Consider the following 16,138-nt stretch of genomic DNA (forward strand, 5'->3'; position numbering starts at 1 on the left):
CTAATTGGCAAACTGATACATATGGATATTGCTCGGTGAACAGACACACACACACACACACACACACACACACACACACACACACACACACAGATATGTGAACACGCAGACACACGCAGATACGTGAATATGCAGACACACACACACACACACACGCACATACGTGAACACGCAGACACACGCAGATACGTGAATATGCAGACACACACACACACACACACACACACACACACACACACACACACACACACACAAAAGCTCCTCAGTTTGTTCAGTCCTCCTCAGCTACATGTTCACTGGACAAACGCTCCACTGTCCACACACTACACTCTTCAGATTGACGTCTCAGTCTGATTTCTATGAGGAAATATGTACGTAATACTGCATGTATGTCAATGGAATCTGAAAGCACAACCACATTCTTGTAGACTGTGTGAGGTGGCCATACATGGCAGGACCATTTTCTCTGAGGGATGGACGGTAAAACTACACGTCGTTTGGATGAATGAGCATCTAGAGGCTCTGCGTGTTCATTAGTCCTCTCATCTTCATACCTGCGTGTGTGTGCGCTTGGCTGGATATGCTTGTTGGTCTGTGTGTCTCTAAACTGCACAGAAACCATCAAAGTGTGAAATGAACAATAATGGAATTTTCATTTTAGCACACAAAAATAAAAAATTTGAAAATCAGAGAAGAGACAACAGGAGGTTTGAGAACACACAACTCATTTCTCTAATTTAGTCTGTTGAGTTACATATCTATCTAAAGTATCTATCTACATTATCTATCTGTCTATATCTGTCTCTATCTATCTATCGATCGATCGATCTATCTATCTATCCTTCTCTCAAGCGACTTTGCTATGTACTCTGTCAATGGGTGGTCTAAAACTAAAATGCAAGTTCTGCATCTGAGCATTACAAGGATTTTTTTTTTCCATTTTGCGTATTGACTGTATGGAGCCTAATCGATTTATGATCTTTTCCTTATTGTAACCCATAGTGCTATTGGACCACCAGCCCTCAAAACACCTGAATGCTCCGTTAAAATGGCCTTGCACGGCAGCTGGATTCTTGCGATATCGAGATCCCACGAGAATTGCGGGATCTCGATATTACGCGGAAATCCATCGGGCTTTAAGTAATGCGTTTGTGTCCCAACAGCAGCGCACCGAACCAATCAGCGTCCGGCGAGGAGCTGCTGGCAGCTACGGGCGTGGTTTAGGTGTGTGTGATGACCGTGACTGTTTGTTCAAAACAGCAAAGGCTGACGTGATAGACAGATGGTTGATCCAATCACCTGCCAGGTTTTTTTTTGAAAGTGCAAACTCACAGTTTCCCAAACAGTTTCACAGTTTCTGTGTAACAAACCATCTGGTGCGTTCGGTTACCGTTAAAAGATCCAGGCTCTTAAATTGATTTATTTTGGCAAAGCTGTTTTAGCAATAAGCTGAAAACACAACATTGACACACTGTATAAGGTTATTGTGGCCAAAGTGTTGGCATCCTCACACATCCAGCAGACACAGAGCAACATTAGCACTCATTTGAAGTCATGCAGCAGTGGAAGAAGTATTTAGATTCTTTACTTAAGTAAAAGTACTAATGCCACACTGTAAAAAATAATCTGTTACAAGTAAAAGTCCTGCATTGAAAATGTTACTTCACTAACAGTATGTAAGTATCATCAGGAAAATGTAGTTAAAGTATTAAAAGTAAAACATCCTCACATGTTAGAAACTGTAATGTTTGATGTGATGTTGCCAAATGAGTTATAGTAGCAGTCGGGTACAGTCACGTTGAGTCTTAAGGCTAATTTATGCTGAACGTTAGATATGGATACGGCCGGAGCCTTCTGTCCGTACGCTGCGTTCATTTTGTCCATACATGCTTTCTGATAGAGTACAGGCACGATGAAGACATTTAAAAAAAAATCTGTGGTATCTTATTATGTCTTTCCACCTCTAAGATGAATCTCTCTTATCGTCCGTGGTTTTGTAGGGGACACATGTACGATATTGGGGTGTGCGTTTTGGTAAACTGACGGCATGCTCTCGCTGTTCCACTTCCTGCCCAGCTGTCTGAGCGTCCAGCCATTCGCGTGAAGATAGACCTGCCCCGTATCTTTAGCGGAGCGGTGAGCCGCTTCATGCACGCTTCTGGGACGCGCCGCGTCACTGCTGGTGGAATATCAAGCGCTAGGCTCGTTCGACATGAGCCAGGTCTGCGCAGAATCGATCACCGGCGATAGTGACGTTTAGAAGTCAGAGAGACTAAATCCGTTCAGATCACGGATCATCTACAGTCTGTTGTTAATTAAAATCAGCAACAGATCGCACGTAGAGCATTTTGACAGCTACTCTGTCATAATAAAAACAACTGGAGACTTGTATACAAGGTGATATATGGGTCTGATAACATTTTATTAAATGGAATCAGATCTTACAGGATGTGAGTGTGTCTGTGACTTCCTGTTCAGCCTGAAAACTGTCTGACTTGACAGCAGATTTTTGATAGACCTGCCCGGATCTTTAGCGGAGCGGAGAGCCCCCGGCTGCTGCCGCCTGCTCTCGTCCACTTTACAGGCGAGGCGCAGATCATCTTGAACGAGCCTATTGACTTGAATGCCAGTGATTGCTCGCAGGGGGCACGGCACCTCCGAACCCAGCGCAGACGCGCCCGGTGGAAAATAGGGGTTAGTGTCAATGTATTATTTACAGTAACTACCTCACAACGGTGAATGGGGCTTTCAGTTTAGTGGTGAAATAATAGTGAAGACATTCCTGCTGTAGATCATTTGACTCTGACAAAGCTGCCAGGAAAAATACAAACACAAAGTGGGTCACATCTCTGCAATGCTTTTTGAATCACACTGTACCATTGTGCCATGTTCCCCTCCTGGATGCCCCTTTGCCTGGCCCCTAGAACTGAAGCTTGCAGGTATTATTCTGTAAAGTACAGAATACCACTGCAGTCATCTTTGATAAGCAAATCAACTAAATGCTGTCAAAGAAATTGAGCCTTTATGCTCTGCAAACGTGCCACTGCAATCCAGTCAAGGTAGAGATTAGGATGCAAGGAAAGGAAGCAACATACAAACAGTACTGTACGTGCAGAAACATTTAAAATCGCCCCTCTCTGTATCCATCTGAGCTCCACTCATTATCCCACAGCGCTTTTAATCGGAGACTGACAAAGTTAATGTCATTAGCATACTCTATTTGACGAGAAGCTCCAGATCTGCTGCTGTAGAGGAGCTGCTGGCTGCAGCACATAAGAAGGAACTGGGTTTTTCTGTTGCTTTTTTGGAGGAGCAAAAAAGGAAGGAGGTACATGTGCAACGCTCATTAGGGAGAGCCATATGGCAGAGAAAAGAGGATGAGAGGCAAAGAAAACAAACTAGGAGATGGAGTGAAAACGGTACGGCACTCCGTCTGCATGGCTGGAAAACATCCTCCATTGTCGAGATTTGTTTACAGCTATTTGGAGGCATCCACCTAACTGCTGTCATATCAGTTTATCATCCTCCATCAGCTTCTCAGGTTTTGGAGTTTTCCTCAGAAGGGTAAATGTGTGCAGTTTTTGCATTTCAACAAAGAGCAGAGAGGGGGTTTTCTTCATGTGCATCAGACCGACTTTATATATAAAAATGACATCCCCAGAAACATAAAGAAATGGATCAATAATCCTCCTACACTCTAAGAAATATCTGTGTGCATGTCTGTATATTTTGACAGAAATTGTCCATAGAACGTGATTCACAGTTGTATTTCTGTTTTTACATTTGGAATTGCATAATTGCATAACTTTTGTCGGCCACTGAGGTTGGTTTTGGGGGATTATAGTAGTCCACGTTTTTATTTTGTCGCCTTTTTCCACCTTTTTCAGAAGTTTACTAACTGAGCAGCTTTGTGTGAGAGAATTCTAAATAACAGATAATGTTCTGTATTATAACTGTAGGTACACACATAATTTCCGTTTTTTAGTTGCGTGGCAAAGTCGGGTAATGAGATGACAGAACGTTTTTTTTTGTTGTTATTTTACGGATTTATTTCTTAGAGTGTAATATTGCCACGACAAACTTGTGAAGGGGGAAGGATGGAGGGATGGAGCAATGGAGGGCTGAGAGAAAAAGAGAGTTATTGTGACTGTGATAATGGGAGTCAGATCTCGTCCTACGTGTCAGCCTGATGGCATCGGCTGCCTCCTCTGATCAACAAATTATACATGGAATCAATTCCTGCACCTCCTGGAGGACTCCTCCCTCCATCCATCCATCCATCCATCTCCTCCTCCTCCTCCTCCTCCTCCCTCCCTCCCTCCCTCCCTCCTCCTCTGTCCTCTGCCTCTTGTCTCCTCCCTTTTTTGTGCTATCTACTTTCCGTTTTGTCTTGATTCCTCCTCCTTTGTCCAGCTTCTTCCCCACACTCCGCCTCCTCCCCAAATTCTCCTCCGTTCCAGGCTTTGTCCTTTCATCTTCTTTTTTTCCCCTCTCACCCTGGGACTTGACAACAAGTTGGAGAAGTTTGGAAGTGAGTACCCAGGGGGAGCCATGGGCCGCACAACCCCTCTCCATCCGTCTTCGCCTCCTCCTAAATCTGTGTATCATTTGTTCATTCGTTTTTCAAAATAAAACCAAACATCTTCCTGGGTCACAGAATTTGTGTCAGAAAATATTAAAATTGGTTGAATCAGCAAATTGGTGTTCATCCGTGGAAAACGAATATTGAGAAAACAAGTGCTTTTTTTGCTTTTATTTTGAAAAAACGAATGAACGAATGATACACAGATGCTCGTATACCTTCCCATCACTCCCTCCTTTCTTCTTTCTGTCCCGCCTAACTTTGTCCTCTCTTCTGACCGTCTGACAGAGTACGCCTCATCACATCCAATCCCCGGAGCTGTCAATCCTCCCCGCATAGAGAGTGGAAGAAAGAGAGAGAGAGAGAGTGTGAAAAAGAAGGAGAAATACTTTGTGTGTTAGTAAAATGCTTTAGCACTTCAGCAAATATCAATCCTATCACACATACCCCGATGTTCCTTCCACTGTAGCGACTAACTCAGACCACCACCATTTCTACGAGCGTTACTGCTGATATTGCAGTACCACCGCCTCTGATGCTAATCTGATACAAACACTACTGCAGTTGCAGATGTAGGTTGCTACTAGAAGCGCTACTACCACCAGGGTGCTATTTCCCAGGGGGGATGTGTGGGATTTCCCCCTTTCTGGTCTACATATCCCTGCCTCTGCTGAATTATTTGTATCCCCGGTGGGGACAAAATGTATCCCCCCTCTCAAAGTGATCAATGCTACTTCACCAATAGACCATTATATACCTAAAATAGAATGAATGATGAATGAATGAATAATTTTATTATTGTGTCATGCACACAATAAAAGTATGCCCTGCCCAAACTGGCCTACAAGACACCATTATTTATAACAAAAGACCAGATACCAGAATAGCAACATCAATTAAACATATGAACCCTCTTGTCTTCTTTGCCGTGCTTTAGAGACAAAAGTTTATATATTAAATCTAAACAACCACTCTATTTGGTCGTCATCAGTACGCCAGAACGATTTCAGGATTTTTGAACAGACATTTCACGTAAGATAAGATAAGATATACTTTATTGTCCCCGAAGGGAAATTTGTTTTGAACTCTGTCCATTCTGCAGCGTTACAAAGACAACACAGAATACAAAAAAAAAAAAAAAAAAAAAACACAAAAATACAGAAAAGACAACAAAAGAAATATATCAGCACATACTCTCATGCAACACAACATGCTTCCATATACATATAATAAACACATTAACTACTCCTTTCATTTCATTGGCACTTCTCATTAAACAACCCCGTCGGCTATATTCTCCGCAATAAATATGGCACAGCCCTTGCACAGTACAAAATTGCACAGCTAACATTTTGCCCTACCCCAATAGCCTACATATCACACAAATTCCACAATGCACTGACAATGCCCAACCTCGATAGACTACGTATTGGACAAATAAACATAACGCACAGCTGAACAGCCTACGTATTGCGCAACTAACCTATTGTACAATCCCCAATAGCCTAACGTATTGGACAATGACATGATGCACCACCCCAAATAGCCTACTTATTGCACCACCCAATAGGCTATGTATCGCACAAATGACATAAAGGACACCCCAATAGCCCACATAGTGCACAAATGACACATTTTCACATAGCCCATGCGGTACACTACTTATCGCTCAACAACATAGGACACAACCCAACCAGCCTACATGTTAGTGTTAAGAAGCTTAATGGACATAGGCACAAATGAGTGTTTATATCGGTTCAGCCTGCATCTAGGAACCCTGAAGATCGGTGTTCTTCACTCATCACAATATGGACAAAACAAAAGAAAAGGGGATTAATTTTCAATTTCGCCTAATTCACATACACACACCTTTTATCTTCTTGGACGTTTTCAAATCTACCAACTTCTGCTTCAACGACCTCTGACTCCTCGATAAGTTTGCTGTAACATCAAGTTCAGGACCACAATAATGTTTGATTTGTACATAAATTCGTAATTTTGATTTTGACAAAATGTCTCCTAAAACAGAAGAATTTTAAACTAAGTAAAGCGCTGGAATGTGAACACATAGTGCCATAGAAGGATAAACTCCGAGCTGCAGCTGCTGGTTGTATTTAGCCACTACAGAGCTCCAGGACTCCGGCTACCAGCAGCAGTTGTTTAGCCGCCAACAGGTGACTGTGAGCCGGCTACAGGCACCGCCAGATGACGGTCCTTTCAGGGGCCGTGGTAGCGGAGTTTAGCCAGAAAAAGGGGACGTCATGCGGCGATGACAGATAAGTTTAGGCACCAAAACGACTCGTTAAGTTTAGGAAAAAGATGGTGGTTAAAACACTCGAATGAACAAGCGTTTCCTGGGTGAAAGTATTTCGTTTTTGCCGTGAAGTGAACTCTGCTCTCCGGCTTGAAAGTTCTGTGTTTATGTTGACGCCACGTTGTGCCATTTCATTTTGAGATTATTTTCCATTCGATATTGAAGTTCATAAATAAGTGTTTTGGCAAGGCTGGCTCTATATCCATGGTGGTATTGGAAGGGGGATTTTATTCTTGCATGTGTTGTAAGAACACTGTGCTTCTTTCCCAAATCGCAGCCCGACTACCACCACTACAGACATGTGAGAAACCTACTCGGACCTAACATGCATGAATTCATTTTCCAAGAAGAATAAAAGAACCCTGATCCGAAATGGACTGGAGGATAATTAGACCCCAACACACGCTGACACAGACACACACCGGCAGCAGCATGATGCTCCACCAATAATTAACAAGCAGCCACTGTGGAAAACAGCAGCAGAACACACTTCATAGTTCACCCTCTCCATCTGCTTTAGACAACACATTTTTCTACTGTGATGACGGTCATACAGCACGTGAACACAGTCTGCTCATATCCACTCCCATATTTCACACATTCGACACACAGACCTGAGACTTGTGGCAATACAAAGAAACCCAACCTAACCCGATTAGGACCCGGTTCAACTCCGGTCCAGCTTTGGGTCTTGGCTATTACGAACCGACTGAACCCGTGAAGACCTTTACGAATAAATGCTACATAAAAAGCTAAACCAGGCCATTATTCTGCAAGTCTCAATAATCTCAAAATGGATTCTAGCATGAATCATGAATGCTTTGAATTGTCTATTACATTGACATCCAATGATATCCTTTTTAAAATTCCCACTTTATACAATATCTGTGCATCTATTGGTATGATTAGGGAATGAGTGTGATTACCACAAATAAACTTGGGCTAAGGTTATTCTATCTCGTGAAGAGATCATTGCATGGGAAGAACCTGCTCTCAAATGCAAGTCTCCTTCAAAAACAATCCAAGCTCAACCCGTTCTGACTTCCAACTCGTCAAATACCGATGCTTGGTCAGTGTCTCTGAGCATCAGATACTGACGCAAAAATCTCCCTTTAGCGTCTGTATGGAACGCATCGGGCAGAGCAGCAGCTCCACCACAGCACTGTAAGATGATGTAGTATTAAGAGAGACAACGGTAGAGAGTAGTATGAAGGACTGGAAATCTGGAGGAGGTTGGTTGGGGGTAGGCCTGGGCGATATGGAGAAAATCAAACATCACAATATTTTTGACCAAATACCTCGACATCGATACCGCAACGATACTGTAGTCTTGACTATTGGTGCTTTCACAAAATATTTACACAATGAGATTTTTGATAAATAATCATCAGTAATGTGGATATAATGACTAAGTGGGTAAAGGTAACAACAGTTACAACAGTCTGGTAAGTTCAGAAAATGACATCACTTTACTGTAATGCCGCCTTTAAAACCAGGAAAAGACAACACTTATGCCATATTACGATATCCAAAATCTAAGACGATATCTAGTCTCATATCACGATATCAATATAATATCGATATATTGCCCAGCTCTAGTTGGGGGGGTGGATGGGTCAAACAACACAGGACTTTCACCCAGGAGACCGGGGTTCTTGTCCCGTTCTTGTCACTGAAACGTAGATTTTGTAACCCCACCCACCATCTTTTCCTGTCCCGTTCTTGTGCTGCACGTCAGTTAAACGTACGTCCCGGTAAAAAAGTGACGCCAAGAGTCTGACCAAGCGCGTCTAAATATGACACTAAAGGAGACTTTTTGTGTCAATAAAAAATGGCAAAGGCACCTGACCAAGTGTCACTTTTTGACGCGATTGGAGTGAGAATGTGTTGCCAATAAACCAGAGCACGTTTTTCTCCCATCCATGAATTCTGTGTGGACTAGCCAGACCTTCCTTCGCAGCGCTGTGGAGGAAGTTCTGGCAATGCGAGACTACATAATTCCTAATGACACATCACTGATTTACCTGATATTCAATCCAGTCAACTGAGCTTAAAGAAAACCTTGCATTTTAATTATTAATGAAGTGCATGTCAGCTAAATGATATCCTGTTCAGGACTGTGGGAGTTGGTGTTGGCAAATGACAGAGATACTGCATGATGATTCAGGAAAGGAGTGAAGAGAGAATGATAAGAAGTCAAGATGAAAAGCACGGAGCCTTGCAGCACATTTTAATCCAAACTCCGTGCAGCCTATGAGTTAATATTAAAAGATGCAAATACAACATAAACATCTCTTCGTATAAAAATATTCAGTATTTCCACGACACTTAAGCTCCTACTCTGTGCACATTCACATTTCATGCAATAGGTTTAATGGGAGCCTGTAGCGTACACATCATGTCCATAAAAGCCGGATGGAGATGGTAAATGAGGCAAACAGGGGCGGAAATTGAGTGCATACTAATTTTGAGGAGCTGCAGTTAAGATCTAGTGCCTTCACAATGCTTTTCCGCAAGAATAAGATGACATGAAAGCCCACATTACTGGCAGGCACTGAATCTGTAAAGTTAGAAGAGGTAGTTGAAGAAAAAAAAAAAAACGGCCGATATGACTGAAGGCTCTCCATTTCTTAAGGCAATGCCTGCGGTTATCCTTCCCCATCCCCCCTCTCTCACACACACACACACACACACACACACACACACACACACACACAAACACACACCCCTCCGGCTCACAGCAGGGATATACTTTAAATCACTTTGTCCTCTACCTAGAAAAACTTTCTGACAGGTCGTTTTGTGGACTGCACAAATCTATTTCTTCCTGCTACAGAGCCAAAAATATTCTTTTCTGTCCTGTTGACTTTGTATGCTTTGGACACTGATGGCTTAAGTAGAAACACACCAGGGGACAAATAGTGCTTTTACTTTCAAGAGAAATGGCTGCACAGCTGCATTTTATCCCCAATAACTGTAGCGTGGTCACTAGGGTGATACCTTAGGCAATTATGAGAGTGTGTGTGTGTGTGTGTGTGTGTGTGTGTGCGTGTGTGTGTGTGTGTTAAGATAAATAGCTGGCACCTCTACATTCCGGACACTACAGTGCCTGCGGTGGTTATCTTCAAAGTGACACAGTGATGCTTGAGGGCCGGCGTGTCCTGTTCGCCGACCTGTGATGGCGGACTGAACAGACACGCTGTAGAAAAGGCTGCTGCTTTGTGTGAAGCCCGGCCACCAGACCAGCAGAAGCACAGAGAACAGCACTCAACCACATGTCATCAGCTGTCGGTACAAAAAACCCCCAAAAAAACGTTTTGATTCGATTTGGAAAAAAATGAAAGATCTTGGTAGCTGTCGATGCAATGCATTCTCATGAACGGGTTTATATGATATCGTACGAAAACTAGGAGGCCGCCGGCTGGCCACGTGACATCAGCTACAGAGCTCTGTGCTACAGAGCGGCGGTAGCTAGTTGTTTAAGCTGCTATAGAGCTTTGTGACACGCCTACAGACTTCCGTCACAGCTCAGTCGTATCAGCGGCAGTTAGTAGCTGTGTTTAGCTGCTACAGAGCTCTGCCACGCCGGCGATGGTGCTCCGCATGGTGCTCCGTCAGGTCAGTGGTATATCGTGGTTCAGTTATCCGAGAAGAGGTGACTTTCAGCCGGGTACAGAGCACCGCGAGCTGCCGGTCATTGTTTGGTGGTAGCGTTTGACGCTCAACATTTTATAAGGGGCGACCCCCAGGATATAATGTGTCCCCCCCCCCCCCCCCCAATGTTAAAAACAAAACCTACGTCCTTGACTGAAACCATAAACAACACAGGCTTAGACGTGTCATCCTCCCCAGTTGCGCCCTTTTGTCCAAATATGGTCACTTCCTTCTCCGCCAACATGAGAACTGAAGGGAGGACTGCATTGCACAAATATCAAAATATGAAATCTTTGTATGGATCTGTTACAATTAGGGTTGGGTACCGAAACGCGGTGCCAATAGGGCACTGGTTCTGACGTAAACGGTAGTAACGAGACCGAATAAGAAGGAAAATTACCCTTTTCCCATCTGGTGCTTGTTTTTGTCGTTTAACAGCAATTTACTGGTGAAATAAGTCATTGTTATAAGTTATTGTCATTACAATATTAATCACTCATTTAATTTTGACCATAGGGCCTTAGCAATAAACAAGCCATTCTTTTATGTCACCAACTGTCGTTTTGTGCTCCTTTTTTAAATATTTTATATTATATACATTAGAAACATATTATATATATTTCGGTTCAGGCACCGTTTAGGCACCGGCACAGTTTTTTTTAGCACCGGTATCGGAAAAAAACAAACGATACCCAACCCTAGTTACAATGCTTTAATCGTCTGAAGATTTGCTTTCAAAACACAACCGACTAAATTCTCGGTTGAGGTTGAGGCACTGAGTTAATATGACCTCTTTCATGTTGTTTTTTTACTGCTCCCTGATTGCATCAATGTTTTATACTTTGTTATGTATTCTGACTGTGAGCACACCTCGCCCAATTCTTCGTGATGATGCTCCGAGACGGGGCAGCTGTCTCCCATCCCACTTGTTGTTGGGACTCGCAGTTGAACTGTGCGGTCACTGAGTGGATTGATAGGGGGGTGGGGGGGGGGGGAGCCATTGCCTGCCCTCGGCACCAAGTTGCATCAGCTAATCTCGTGAATAATGCAGAATCATGAATAAACATAGATCAATGCAGCGCAATACTGTAAAGGAGACCTGCCTTCCCCTCTTCTCTTTCCCAACACTGCCTCTTAGTTTTTCAGTCCACTCCTTCTATCTCTTTTCTTACCACAAAGCACTCTTTTTTTTCCCCTTCCCTCCCTGCCAAAATCAAACACTCCCACTATGCACCCCCCCCATCCTCTGTCACTCTCTCTTTCTCCGTCCCTTTTCTTCTTCCTCTCTGGCCACAGCACTGACAGACATTGTAGTGCCGTGGTGTTGCTGTGCCGTGGTGTTGCTGTGTCTCGGCGCGGACGAGTCAGGCCCGGCCTTCACTCTCGGCTCAATAGCTGCCCGGGTTTCCTCAAAGGCAGCCATCCAGCCAGCACAAAGCCTGCCCACTGGGAATAGACCCACAAAAGAGAGAGATGCTGCTCGCCCTTCTTTTGCTCTGCTCCGTCTGAAGCGGCCTGCCTCCACCACCTCCTATAAATAATACAACGCTGCCTCAACAAAAAGAATCCCTGCCCGGCTCCCCCAAGCCTCTGACTCCCTCCCTCCCTCCCTCCCTCTACCCTTCTCCTCACCTCCTTTTCCTCTTATTTTATTAAACCAGAGAAGCAGTGCTATAAAGAATAGGCTAATACACATTCAGTTAAACGTTACATGAAATAATGTATATGATGTGTGTGCTCATTATCCCTTTCAGTCTAACATTACCAATGCACTATGGACATTTTATATAAGTAGTATAAGTTATAGAAAAACTGAGGGAAATACTGGTTTCTGATGGCTGGCAGGTGTTTGTTAAAAAAAGAAGAAGAAGAAGAAAAAAAATGAAAAAAATGTATTTGAACATCTCAAACATAGCTCTGGCCAATGGTTTGACTGCTTTAAGCCTACAGGTAACCATAGCAACATGGTTTTCCTTAGAAGAAAAAAAAAAACTAACCACTGGTTAAGCCAAGTATCAAAACACTGCAACAAAATGGATGATTTAATGACAGACTGCATCGCAGCAGGTGGTCATGGTGCTGGACGAGTCATAATGCACTCACAAGGGTTTTGATGCCGAAAATAACGGACGGACAAACGGAGGACAGACAGATGATGCCACATTTCTTATACTACCAACATCATTTGGTGACATACTTAACGCATTTTTGTTGGTTCTCCTCCTACTTCTGTTTGTTGCAACTAATGCGTGATTAATGCTTTTAGCACTTGGTTAAGGTCTTGGTTAAATATCGAAACAGGCTACACTCACACCGCTACCTTTGGGTTTTTCAGCGGAGTTTTGAGCCAAAGGCGATCTCTGTGCACACAAGTGTTTTTAGCTCCAGTAGAAGAACTAATCTCCGCTTAAAGTGCTCATATTATGCTTATTTTCAGGTTCATAATTGGATTTAGAGGTTATATCAGAATAGGTTTACATGAATTCATTTTCAAAAAACACCATATTTTGTTGTACTGCACATTGCTGCAGCTCCTCTTTTCACCCTGTGTGTTGAGCTCTCTGTTTTAGCTACAGAGTGAGACATCTCACTTCTGTTCCATCTTTGTTGGGAGTCACACATGCTCAGTAGCTAGGTAAGGACTACTAGCCAGTCAGAAGCAGAGTATGAGGGCGTGTCCTGACAGTACCTAGGTAAGGACTACTAGCCAGTCAGAAGCAGAGTATGAGGGCGTGCCCTGACAGTACCTAGGTAAGGACTACTAGCCAGTCAGAAGCAGAGTATGAGGGCGTGCCCTGACAGTAGCTAGGTAAGGACTACTAACCAGTCAGAAGCAGAGTATGAGGGCGTGCCACGCTAGCAGCTAGGTGAGCATTATAACGTGTGTTCCAAAGTGACCACGTTTGTCTCTGAAGTAAAGGCTGGACTACAATAGAGCTGTTTGGAGCAGTTTGTGAACAGTGTTTTCTGTTGGAGATGGTAAGTCCCTTTGGGGGGGACTTTGGGCTTTTTCACTTTGTAAACATATAACATGCACAAAAAAGAAATAAAACACAATAAAGGAAAGGGGAAAAGCCAAAAAGCATAATATGAGCACTTTAAACTAATGCCGACATTACACCAACTACTTTTGAAGAGATTGCACCGTCGCAGACTAATTTCCAATATCAGAATGAAATCATGAGTCTTTCCAGAGTTGGCGTGCTCCCGTCGTCTCCATCGTTTGGTGTAAGGTGGTCATAAAACTCAGTCCCAGTCAGTCTTCTTCCTGTCTGGACGTTCTGACAAAATCCAACGTGTTTGATATTATCCTAAGTTTTTAGTCTTGCTGGTGAAGTTAAATCACGTGAAAATTTACAACAACCAATGGGTGCTCTCCCTCCAGCACAACTGCATTTTTAGAAAGCCAAGAGCAACTTTTCAACAGTTGAATAATAATGTGATATCATAAGTCAGGCTGCTATGTAATCATTAATATGATTCCATTGCTTCTTATTTCATACCTTGTCCCTCATGTGCTGTAATTCCTTTAACCCTTGGGTTGTCTCCCCGTCGACCATGAATTTATCCTTTCGGGTCAAAATTGAAAATGAACTTTTTTGGGGGCTTTTTTTTTTCGATGCTTTTTTAAACATTTCTGTCACTTTCTTTTAATTCATAGTCAATAAAACTAATTTATTTGACATTTTGCCTCATTTTGTATTTATTAAAAAAAGCTGAAATTTAAATTATTTGGACTAATAAATTAGTTATGATCAGAGGATGTGGAGTGGATCACAGACTGGTTCATGTCAAAGTTTAGTCAGGATGCTGTTTTGAAACCATTTAAAGTTTATTTTTTTCAAATGCTACAAAATTGAATATAACAACCAAAATATAATGAAAGTAATCCTTGCCAAGAATCTATCCATGCATCATTGTTATTTCTGGGCAATTTAGTTAAAGAAACCCAAATTTCTGATGTAGAACACTTTGAAAACTTCGAAAATTGGGTTGAATTTGACCCAAGGACATTATATTAAATATTGTGCATATTCTGAACAATTTAGTGATATTATTTATTCATTTTCATTTAGGTTTTCTCACTCACTATAACTATAAATACTTATGTATAAAACTACATGTATGAAATCCAGTTCATATATGTGCATGAGTTGTGTTTGTGGGAATGCATGAATGGCTGTGTGGATGTGTTGGTGTGATTTGTCAGTGTATTAATGGGAAAGTGTGCACAGGGATTAGGCCGCTATCAGTGGAGCTCTCCCAGGCTGTCAGGCTTTAGGACGGCCCGGACAAAGAGGCTGATTTCAATGTAAATGCAGCAGCTGAGAGGACACTGCGCTCTCAGTGGGGTGACTTCCACCCTACACACACACACACACACACACACACACACACACACACACACACACACACACACACACACAGACACACACGCAGCATGCATGCACTCACGCATACACAATCACGCACATGCACAAACACATACACACACAACACACGCACACATGCAAGCACACACACACACACACACACACATACACACACACACACACACACACATAATCACACACAGACACACACAAACACACACGCAGCATGCATGCACTCACGCATACACACACACACACACACACACAACCACACACACGCACAAACACACATACACAAATGCATGCACGCAAGCACGGACACACAAATGCACACACGCACCCACACACGCACACACGCGCACACACACACGCACACACACACGCACACGCACACATATATAGTAAATCAGGGTGTTTACTGGGAAAAAAGGCCACTTCAAAACGAAGTAAAAAAACATGAATGAATCTAGGGGTTTTCTTGCTTGTAACAGGTAAAATGATCTGCCAATGGAACATGTAATAATTCACTTGGTAAGATTTCTTGAAATAAGATAAGATCTTCAAACAACATTATCCATCTTTTACACATAACACAGCAGCTTAAAAACCTCATGAGATGTAAAAAAGAAAAGAAAAAAAAAGGCTTGTTTCATCTGAAATACGACTCATAACAAGATGTTTCCAACACTCTTTTTCACTTCACAAGATATTTAAGATGCATCGTCTAAAAACTAGCCCCTATATCTCGCTGAAATATTAGTTGTTAGGTGATTGTGTCCTATATTCAGTGTTAGATATCTTGGCAACAAATTAGAAGAATATACTTGGTAAGACTTTGCTTTTCTGCAGTGTTCCAGCCTCCATCTGCTCCGTGTTTAAGAACCATGTTGATTTTTGCAGAGGAAACATCAAGAGATAAAATGCTGCAGAGTCTCACAAAAAGTTGGAGATTATTCGTTGCAGAGTTGATGTGTCTGGTGTGTCTTTGCACCTGTCAGTAATCACTGATAGAATTCGGCCCTCCCAACCCAGAGTCCATCATTAGGCCGACCATTATCCCCCCTGCCTGGCCTCTGCACCTCTTATTACATGCAAATAGTGCAGCTTTATCTGAGTGGTGAAAGAGACCATGGTCTCTAAAGAATGGGACACCCTCCTCGCCCACTCAAAGCCATTCCTCCATCTATTACGCCATTCTTTGCTTGAATGCACACA

The 16,138-nt window shown here is 42.8% G+C and overlaps 1 protein-coding gene across 3 annotated transcripts in view; it reads right to left on the bottom strand.

Moving 5' to 3' along the window:
• The window catches only part of cdk14 (cyclin-dependent kinase 14), a 246,282-nt gene that overhangs the window by 35,415 nt on the left and 194,729 nt on the right, over nt 1-16,138 (bottom strand). The window lies entirely within an intron of this gene.

The sequence above is a fragment of the Sander lucioperca genome, chromosome 10, assembly GCF_008315115.2.
Source record: "Sander lucioperca isolate FBNREF2018 chromosome 10, SLUC_FBN_1.2, whole genome shotgun sequence".
Lineage (NCBI taxonomy): Eukaryota > Metazoa > Chordata > Actinopteri > Perciformes > Percidae > Sander > Sander lucioperca.